This window comes from Macrobrachium rosenbergii, chromosome 18 (genome assembly GCF_040412425.1).
Source record: "Macrobrachium rosenbergii isolate ZJJX-2024 chromosome 18, ASM4041242v1, whole genome shotgun sequence".
In the NCBI taxonomy this organism is placed as follows: Eukaryota; Metazoa; Arthropoda; class Malacostraca; order Decapoda; family Palaemonidae; genus Macrobrachium; species Macrobrachium rosenbergii.
The window spans coordinates 27920675-27931733 of record NC_089758.1 but is presented as its reverse complement, the minus strand read 5'-3'; the positions used below and the strand labels follow the sequence as shown (position 1 = coordinate 27931733).

The 11059-nt window shown below is 35.1% G+C and overlaps 1 protein-coding gene across 5 annotated transcripts in view; it reads right to left on the bottom strand.

Moving 5' to 3' along the window:
* The window catches only part of LOC136848235 (uncharacterized), a 264110-nt gene extending 260800 nt beyond the window's left edge, over positions 1 to 3310 (bottom strand). The window contains exon 1 of one of the 5 annotated variants that reach the window (XM_067120594.1): positions 2439 to 3310. The gene's annotated coding sequence lies outside the window, so the exon portion shown is untranslated. The remainder of the gene's footprint in view (positions 1 to 2438) is intronic. The other 4 variants (XM_067120590.1, XM_067120593.1, XM_067120592.1 and 1 more) reach the window with 4 other exon arrangements.
* Between the last annotated feature and the right edge of the window lie 7749 nt (positions 3311 to 11059).

Here is an 11059-nt window from a genome sequence, read left to right as displayed (position 1 = left end):
GCTGCACACGTATAAAAAAAACACGTATTAATCTAACATGCACATGCAAACATGAATCACACACACACACATGACAAGCCAACACGTGCACAGCTGACCTACAGCCAGTGATCCTATTTTACGAATTTCATTCCAATTTCCATTTGACACGTCCTGTGCTTACCGGATGAACCCCTGGCAAGTCAAATTGAACCTTTGAAAATGTGGTCCCGAGTTAAGTATATTGTTGAACAAAACAATAAGAGGATTACGGGGATGACAGCTTGCGATTTTTACTTTTTTTTCGTATTTTTATCATTAATAAAGTAATTGCGGTTAATGAACTGCAAATTAATGAGCTTTTGTGTTTTCATGGGTCAGGCTTCCTTGTTCGTGCGTGCGTCCGTTCTCGTGCGAGTGTGTATGCTTTTATAAACGGTTCAAATGACTGTCAGTAAAGGTTGCTCTCTCTCTCTCTCTCTCTCTCTCTCTCTCTCTCTCTCTCTCTCTCTCTCTATATATATATATATATATATATATATATATATATATATATATATATATATAATATAATATATATAATATATATATATATACATACAGTATATATACATACATACAGATAGTTAGACATACATATATATACATAGTTTATACATACATATACAAAATGTGAGTATGTGTACATATGCATATACATATATATATATATGAATTATATATATATAATATATATATATATACATATACTGTATATATAAGACATTAATATGACACGTTTGCTCGTCTTCTTTTATGCATGCGTTACAAAAAGCGACTAATGTCTAATCACAATACATAGTACAAAAGAAAAATATTCAAAAACATAAGATAAAACAAGGATCAATAATCTGGAGAACGAAAATAATAAAAACGACTCATAATTGCGCAAACGTGTAATCCTGCAAGATCTTACCCACTAAGTACCACAGGCGTATTAAGTACGAACAGGAATCAACAATGTTGACAGTTTCACGTTTTTTTTTTCTATTTCTCTTTTTTTTTTTTTTTTTTTTTGCTCTTTGTCAGGAGGAATATTCTGACAAAATACTCTTATGTCATTTGTGTCAACCTTTTTTTTTCCTGGGAGGAGGGAAGCACTGGACTAATCTGCCTAAATCCGTGGGCTGGAAGGGCAATTTTTATATATATATATATATATATATATATATATATATATATATATATATATATATATATATATATATATATATGGGTTTATTTATATATGTGACCTTATATATGGAATGTATGTAGTTGCATATTATTATTATTTAGTTTATGTAATACTGTATATGTATATATATATATATATATATATATATATATATATATATATATATATATATATATATATATATGTATGTATATATATATATATTATATATATATATGTGTGTGTGTGTGTGTGTGTGTAAATAAATAGATGAATAATTAAATATATATTTAATTTATATATATGTGTGTGTTGTGTATTTATGTTTGTAACATAATTAGCATCCTAATAATGATGCTGTTATTATTATTACAATAATTGGATTAAAAATGGTGAATACAATTTTCATTACCATAATAAGAATAAAATACTATTATCATAACTATAATAATTAGAAAAACATTTAGCATCATCTATCACAATAAAGTAAAAGCAAACATTCACAAACACACACAAGAAACAAACACCGACGCATCCAAACATGCATGCAAGCATAACAGCACACTCTACAGAGGAATCAATCTCAACTCTCCTCCACCCTCGAAGGCTCAACAGGACATGAACGTAGAAAATCCAACAACGTTTCGTGCATGTTGACATGACGACCAAGCCATTTCCCTCCTGATCTTCCCTGGAAAATCTTCCCTGAATAATCTTCCTGGAAAATCTTCCCTGAATAATCTTCCAGGAAAATCTTCCCTAGAATATCTTCCTTGAAAATTTTCCCTGGAAATCTTCCCTGAAAATCTTCCTTGGAAATCCTGGAAAATCTTCCTGGAAAATCTTCCCTGGAAAATCTTCCTTGGAAATCTTCCCTGGAAAATCTTCCCTGAAAATTTTTCTTGGAAAATCTTCCTGGAAACCTTCCTGGGAAATCTTCCCTGGAAAATCTTCCCCGGAAAATCCTCCCTGGAAAATCTTCCCTGGAAAATTTTCCATGGAAAATCTTCCCCCGTAGCATATTGTCTACCGTCGGTAGACCTTGACTGGAAGCAAGGACAATCCATTTTTCAACAATCTCTTCCCTTCTTGTCAATTGCGGTTTTGAAGATTTATCATCTGTTTGACTACGGGTGGATTAGGAGAGGAATGACGAAGCGTCAAGATCTCACATACTCGGGATAAGGAATAAGAAGGAGAAGAAGAGGAAGAAGAAAAGAAGAGGAAGAATTTGGCCTGAATACGGAGGAAATTTTCTTCTTACCTTAAAGCTGCGCGCAAGAAGCACACGGCGGTAAGCGAAAATGACTTGGATGTCGGAGAGAGAAACAGAGAGAGAGCGAGAGAGAAAAAGAGAGAAAGTGTGTGTAAGAGAGGAGAGGGAGAGAAAGAAGAGAGGAGAGTAATAAGAGAAAGAGAGAGAGAGAGGAAGAAATACAGGGGGGGGGGGCGGAAATTAGCAACACAGTTCTTCCTTGTATGTCATCGGTGTTGCGAGCACTCGAACGATCTTGATTGACAATTTCAACACCGAATGGGAACCAGCGCTGCCATCGGTACAGGGCTGGCGTTGAATTTAGCAATAAACATGAGAGGCCGAGAGGGGGAAAAACAAGGTTAAATGCGGTCACAGATGTCCTTGGGTACAGCTCCTGGTGGGGGTTTCCTTCGCCTTTCCCCGTCGTTGTCCTTGATCAGAGGGCGGTGGAGGGGATGTTTGTGTATGTGTGTGTACGTGTGTTTGTGTTGGGGGAAAACGACAGAATCCGGATTTCCGCCGTCAGAGAAGAACGCCCAGAGGAGGTGGTGGGATTAAGAGGTAGGAAAATGAATTGCTTATTATGTCATCTCACACAACAAAGACGCAGAGTCCCTTCTGAAAATCCGTTGGTTCCCGATTCACTCGCGAGATGGCGACAGAGGCATTTCAGCGGACCACGACGACGCCGATTGCGCCTTATAACACTCGCCCGACATTAAGAGAAATGAAGTGTGAAGTTCGAACAGATAGAAACGAGTGGGAGCTAAGGAAAAGCGGAGGCGGACTCCCTCACTGCACCACGTCGTAGCCAACACTGGCACAGTGTCGCCGGGGGAACCCTCTCAGTCTCCCACCACCACGGCCGTGGTGGAGGAGGAGCCAGTCCTCCACCAACGCCAGCTGCTGCTGCTGCTGCTGCTGCTGCAACACTCTCTCTCTCTCTCTCTCTCTCTCTCTCTCTCTCTCTCTCCACACACACACACACACACACACACACACACACTCGCACACGCACACACACATACACATACACACACTATGTCTACTACTCTCCTCGCCAGGCTTAGTCCCTTAGCACTTGGCAAGCCTATCCACAGTTCATATTTGAGGTGTACATTTTTGGAATGCCGGAGTTCCATATGAGCGACCAAAGGCTTCATAAATAAACAGATGGATAAATAAATAAAAAAAAAAACTGACAGTGGGTCACATGCTTCGTTCGCTATGCTGCCTCGAAATGCTTTTTCGTGAGAGGTTCTTCGTCTCGAAGAAGCGTCTGAAAAAAAAAAAAAAAAATACCTTTCGGTGCTTTCAGGGTGTGTGCTCAGAGCTTATCCGTTCTCCATCTCATCTGTTTATCTAACCGCAAATGCATCTCTCTCTCTCTCTCTCTCTCTCTCTCTCTCTCTCTCTCTCTCTTTGCAGTACGATACCCGAATCCCAATAGCCAAAAATTTAATGCATTCGGCTCTTTGGCCATAAGCATCTTCCCGTTCCTCTACAGCATTTACTGAATGTATTTATATATTTGTTAATTTATGACACTTTAAATACATATGGCAGCTTCCTATGGCAGACCAGAATGTCGAAATTCGTTCCTATTGGCTGTCTGCTTCGCAATCCTTTTTTTTTTCGCCCTTTCGTAATCCCCACCCTTTTGTGTGTTTGTGTGTGTGTGTGTGTGTGTGTGAGATTGTACGCATGTGTAGCCCCAAAGGGTTACTTCCGAGACCCTACGCTGTTTTCCTGTTCATCAATGGCCTTCTTTATACCCTCCCGTGCCCCGCTACAGCGCTTGTTGGTGACTCTACTCTCTATACCTCAGCCTCAATACACGCCGTGTGAGAATATCCATTTAAACACTTACTAGACTTGAGTGATTTTCAAAGAAACTAAAATGGAATTTTGAAATATACGTCTCAACAGCAAACAACAGCTAGGAAGTTCGGCATATGCTGACTACTCCATCATATTTATATGAGTATGAAAACAGCTATAGTACAGCAATTTCTTCTCCTCTCTATAATCGTTATGGAAAGAGTTTATTATTCCTTCATATTTATGAGTATGAAAACAGCTAATTTCTTCTCCTCTATATAATCACTATGGAAAGAATTGGTAATTCCTTCGTATTTATGAGTATGAACACAGCTAATTTCTTCTCTTCTATATTATCACTGTGGAAAGAGTTGATTATTCCTTCATATTTATGAGTATGAACACCGCTAATTTCTTTTCCTCTGCATTATAAATGAATATGAAAAGAGGTAATTAATATTTCGCCCCCTCTCGACGGCCGCACCGAATGTCATCAGTGCGTCATTCCGAGAAACGCGTTCTATCTCGTTCCGGGAGGCCATTCTTACGTAATTGACATTCTTCCCCACTGCCCAACAGGTAACTGCTAACCATTCTTACGTCACTTGGCTAGTAATGGCTGGGCCGTATCCAACAGACACAAAGCCATTGATTAAGATCCCAATACGTGGCCAGTGTGTCTCTCCGCAAATAGAAAAGATTGCGGGTTTGTAAACGCGCGCGCACACAAACACACACATAAATATATGTATATGTATATTTATATTTGCATTATTCTCCTTACAATGAGATGACACCCTTCTGCCTTTCAGCAACCGCTTAAGGAATGAGGTTGCAACCCCAATACCTGCTCCACCATTGTCCAACGGTCATGAGTGCCGACTAAGTCTGGCTTTTCGAGCTGGTCACCTTTCCGAGTACCGTCCATGGCCAATGTTGCCTACTTTTGCTGATCGAAAGACAAGCGGACAAATGCATTCGTAAGCAACGGCGCACAAGAGGACATATTATGAGAAAGCGAAAAGTTAAGAGGGCATTGTGAGTAATATAAACTACCCGTATTAACATATATAAGTACTTATTAACATAGGAATTTGCATATGTACAGAAATATTAACATGAGAATTTGCATATGTATATAAATACTTATTAACCTAAGAATTTGCATATGTATATAAATACTTATTAACATGGGAATTTGCATATGTATATAAATACTCATTAACATCATAAGAATTTGCATATGCATATAAATACTTATTAACATAAGAATTTGCATATGTATATAAATACTTATTAACATAAGAATTTGCATATGTAAATAAATACTTATTAACATAGGAATTTGCATATGTATATAAATACTTATTAACATGAATTTGCATATGTACTGTATATAAATACTTATTAGCATAAGAATTTGCATATGTATTATAAATACTTATTAGCACCATAAGAATATGCATGTGTATATGAATACTTATTAACATCATAAGAATTTGCATTTGTACATAAATATTTATTAACATAAGAATTTGCATATGCATATGAATACTTATTTACATAAGAATTTGCATATGTGTTTTCATAAGAGAGTTTAATAACAACTTTTTTGTGTGTCTTTTAGTGATTCAGAAGAATAAAAAAAAGATAACAGTCACAAGTAAATATTAGATGTAATTTAAGGATTAATTATTAATAATTCATTTAGATTCAATCTTCTGTCGTCTGGTAGCCTCTGTGTCATCGACTTACATCGTGAAATCCTAGATTATAATATCTTGTTATCTCTTTTTAATTTTAAATGCTTCATTTCCTTCGTAATTATCACACACTCAGGAACTGTTTATAGATATCTATAAGTGTTGTGTGTCTATAGCTTCCAGCTCCTGAAATACAGCAGCGATCATTAGAAGTCTACTTTATATCAAATATTACTTGTTTTTTTACGGATTGAATTTACCATTCCCTTGTATCTGAGCATCAGCTGTTTATTAATCGTTTAATATATTATTCATGACTTACTAATGTTTCCTAATGCATTTAACGGTAATGTTCTATTTTTGTGTTTTGTTATACAGCGTTAGCTTATGAAAAATGTAAGCGTAATTATATTTTTTTTTTATCTACTGCTCATTATTTGCAGTTAGAGCGACAATTTTTTTTTTATAAAATTTAAAAACTGATATAATGAAACAAAAAGAATCATATTACTGGTTGAAACTAACTAAAGAGATTCGGATAGTTACGTTATAAAATAAAGTCATTACTCTCCAGCGAAAGTATTGATAATAATGTTAACAATAACAATAACACTCATACAATAACAAAGATACAGATATGATCACTGCAAACTCCGATAATAATAATAATAATAATAATAATAATAATAATAATAATAATAATAATAATAATAATAATAATACACATCACCTTGCACTCAGTTACACGATCAAATGTTATATTGACGTCGGCATGTAATCTTTAAAAGAAAAATTAATCACCTAGTATAAAAAGCAAAATATATATTCATACCTATTATCCCGTGTTCAAAGCGAGTACAAAAAAAAAAGGACTTGAAAACAAAAATAGTCAATGTGATCTGTAATATCGGAGTTTGCGTAATCGTGTGTGGAGTAATAAAGGTATTTGAGATGAACATGCGTCAGTCGATGTTATGGTGTTTATACTTTTTTTTTTTGTGGGTGCGGGGGCGTGGTTATCTTTAGAAAGGGAGAGAGGAAGACCGGATTAGATGAGAGAGAGAGAGAGAGAGAGAGAGGGAAAGAGAGGATTAGAGGCGAGAAAGGGTGGGGTGATTTTAGATGTTTATTTTCTCCGGCAGAGATGGACTTTTAATTAGGTATGCATGCGAGGTTAATGTAGATTCCGTCTGTATGTAGTCTTAAGCAGACAGTGGAATATAATATGTGTGTGTGTGTGTGTATGTATGTATGTTTGATGTATATATATCGTACATGCACTCCATGGTTTGTAACACGACTTTATTAATTTTGTCCTTCGTACAGGATTATCCGAATAATAAATCGAGTGGATTTGTATTTATATATATATATATATATATATATATATATATATATATATATATATGTGTGTGTGTGTGTGTGTGTGTGTGTGTGTGTGTGTGTGTGTGTGTATGTGTGTGTGTATGTATATATATATATTTTTTTCAGATTCAACTAAGTCAATTTTCTATATCACCTTTAAAACCGAACAACGGACTCGATAAACATTCGAAGCGCTATTTTTCTTCCCCGGTGTTATTGAATAAATTTATCAAAAGCGATGTATGGTATAGTCGTCATCCAAAAATTAATTAGATTTGGGTTTTCTGCCAACCCTTTCCGATCAGAGGGATATCAACTTTTGGTATTTCCACACGCGCAAAAAATATATATATATAATTTCTCCAGTCTATTTCTATTCGGTGGTAAAATGCAAATGGGGAACAACGGGAGATGTCTTTTTCCAGTCGTTATCACTATTTGTTTCGGGGATTTTCATTCTCTTAGTGTTCCAGAAATACTACAGTAAGGATGCGTCTACTTTACATTAAAAATCTCATAAACATATCGGCAACTTATCGCATACATATCACAAACATGTTGAAAATATATCGCATACACATCACCAACATGTTGAAAATATATCGCACACATGTCCAAACATGTATAAAATTTATCGTACACACATCACAAACATGTTGAAAACTCATTGCATGTATATCACAAACCTGTTGAAAAGTTGTATACATATTTCAAACACGTTGAAAACTTATCACATACATATCACAAGTATGTTGTATACATATTTCAAACATGTTGAAAACTTATCACGTAGCCTACACGTATCACAAATATGTTGAAAACATGTCTGCAACAGAGAGTTGAGAACGAACTGTTGGCAAATGCTGGATAATCGTATATAAACCTGTTTGTGACGTGTGTGCAACACGTTGCCTACGTGTGTTTATGACAAGTTTTGCTGCCGTGTGGACGCACCGTAAGAGGTCCTGGCCCATCGTTACCACACGAAATTCTGAAATTCATGCAACATCTTTAGAAAAGTGGTATTTCAGCAACACTTCAGTATTTACCCCAGCGTTTTTGAAACATCTCAAATGCAACGGGAAATGTTAGCTACAGTGTCTGTCAAAAGTAATAACAATATGCTCCGCATGATCTTATCCCTCGCGTATTCTAATATTCTTCCTCCTTCTGCATTTCAGAAATGTTATCTTGATGTGTCTCGCTCAATCACTGTCCTGATATTGAAAGACATTTTTACTCAGTTGCGTATTCAAATGACGTTATTCTAAAAGGCTTTCAACTTTTCACTTTGTAATTATATTATTTTAGCTAAAGATTTTATAGGGAAAAAGATGGAAAACTACGCTTGAAAACATAATAATAATAATTGTAATTGAAACTGGAGTATAAAACTTAGGCCAAATGCCAAGCGCTGGGACCTAAGAGATCATTCAGCGCTAAAAATAATGTTGGAATGATTGCAAGGAGAGGATGGAAAGTAAGATGGAAGAAAGAGATTATGAACGGAGGCACAGTAAAAGGAATGGAAGAGATTGCAGGTAAGGGCCGAAGGGACGCTGCAAGGAACGTTAAATTCTGCCTACAGTGCGCCGCGTGAAGTACACTGGCAAGCCCTCAACGGAAAATATTATTTAACTACAATTTTCCTGTGGTTATTCAAAACCTAATAGAAAAATTAATCTAGAAAAAAATAAATTTGTGCACTGCGTAAGACATTCATTTCAGACTCGGGTTATCTAGTCCATAAATAATAATAATAATAATAATAATAATAATAATAATAATGGATAAGCATAGAGACAATGATTGAAAATTGAAAATTTGTATTTGCAATAGCACAGTGACCTATTTTGGATTTGCTTGCAGAAATCAAGATGTTAAGAGGTCAATGTGACAATTATATATATATATATATATATATATATATATATATATATATATATATATATATATATATATATATATATATATATATATATATATATATATATATATATATACTTTTGTTCTTCAAGAGACGTAATTTATTACGTGCTTGAAATATACATAACTGAAAAAGTTCTACTTAGCATGCTCTAAGCAAAGTATTGTAATTTTCAATTATCTGAAACAAATAATAGTAATCCATCAAAGTAAATCTCTGAAGAAATTATTTGTAGAAGCAAATTAAAAATTAATCTAAAGAATCATACGGTCCTTCCGAAAAGACAAATGACACAATAAAAAAAATGTTTTAAAGTATCTTAATAACAGGAGTGTCAATTTGATTTAAAGGTAAGACTTGGGAAATAATCCGACTTAGGTCAGCACTCTGGCGCTGCCTTCCTAATATATATTCTTTGTCTTTGTTGGATAAAAGTCAGACGAACGCCATTCTGCGAACGCTTAAGAGGAAATAGGTTTTATTTGTGACTAATGAACGAACAGAGAGAGAGAGAGAGAGAGAGAGAGAGAGAGAGAGAGAGAGAGAGAGAGAGAGTCATGCTTCGTAGAGTTAATGAGAGGGGGGTCTCATAATCGTTTATTAATTTACAGTGTTTTTATATATATATATATATATATATATATATATATATATATATATATATATATATATATATGTGTGTGTGTGTGTGTGTGTGTGTGTGTATATGTATGTATGTATATGTGTGTTTGTTTGTGAAATACCTATTCCCTGATTTTCATAAAATACACAAACATGTCCTGTATGTTTAAATTTCACGTATGGAAATCCTGAACTTCCTAGTTTCCTGAACATTTTAGACACATTCCATATTTGAGAAACTTTTAAACCCAGGGGACAAATATGAAGAAATTCTTTTTATTAGAGAAATCACGGTCTCCTCTTTCTCGCGTCCCAGGAATCGTGTTCCGAGAGACCATAAAAATAAATACCGAGAGAGAATAACATTGTGTAGTTATGATTCAAGAAATACCTTTCGTTTTATTCCACGACACTTCCTCTGGCTGGCAGCGGAAAATTTCGGCAGGACATATTAATGGTTACGTCCTTTTAGAGTCTCTCCGCTTGAAACTTGGAAGCAATTGAGGTGTCTTGTTCGATGATAAATACAGAGACCACTCAGAGAAATGAAACGTTTTTAATCTCTCAGGTCTAACTGGTTGTTTTCGAAAACAGGCGCAGAGAGTTAGGGACGCAACTGCTGTTCCTTAAGGAGAGAGATTTGTTACGTTCATATACATTACAGTTTATTTTCCTGTTGTTTCTATACGATGATTATAAGATTGGATTTTTTTTTCTTTTTTTTTTTTTTTGCTGGAGATGCACCGGCACTGTTTTGACTGAAAGTGGCACTGTGTCCTATCTTGTAGAGTGAACACTTCACAACAGTTCCTAATTAGAGTTCCCCAATTTTAAGTGTTCTCTTCTTTGTGAGTTCCTAATATGATGAGTTCCAAACTTTCGCGAGTTACCAGTTTTATGGGAGCACTACTTTGGGTACTAAATGTTATCAGGAAACTATATAATGGAGTTCCCAATTTTAAGTTTATCTGAGTTCCCATCATTATGAGTTCCAAACTTCATGTGTTACCAGTTTTATGGGAACACTATATTTCAGTTACTAAATGTTATCTGGAAACTGTATAATGGAGTTCCCAATTTTAAGTGTTCACATCTTTGTGAGTGTCCATTATGAGTTCCAAGCTTTTGTGAGTTACCAGTTTTGAATTATTAAATGTTATCAGGAAACTATATAATCTTTGTGAGTTCCC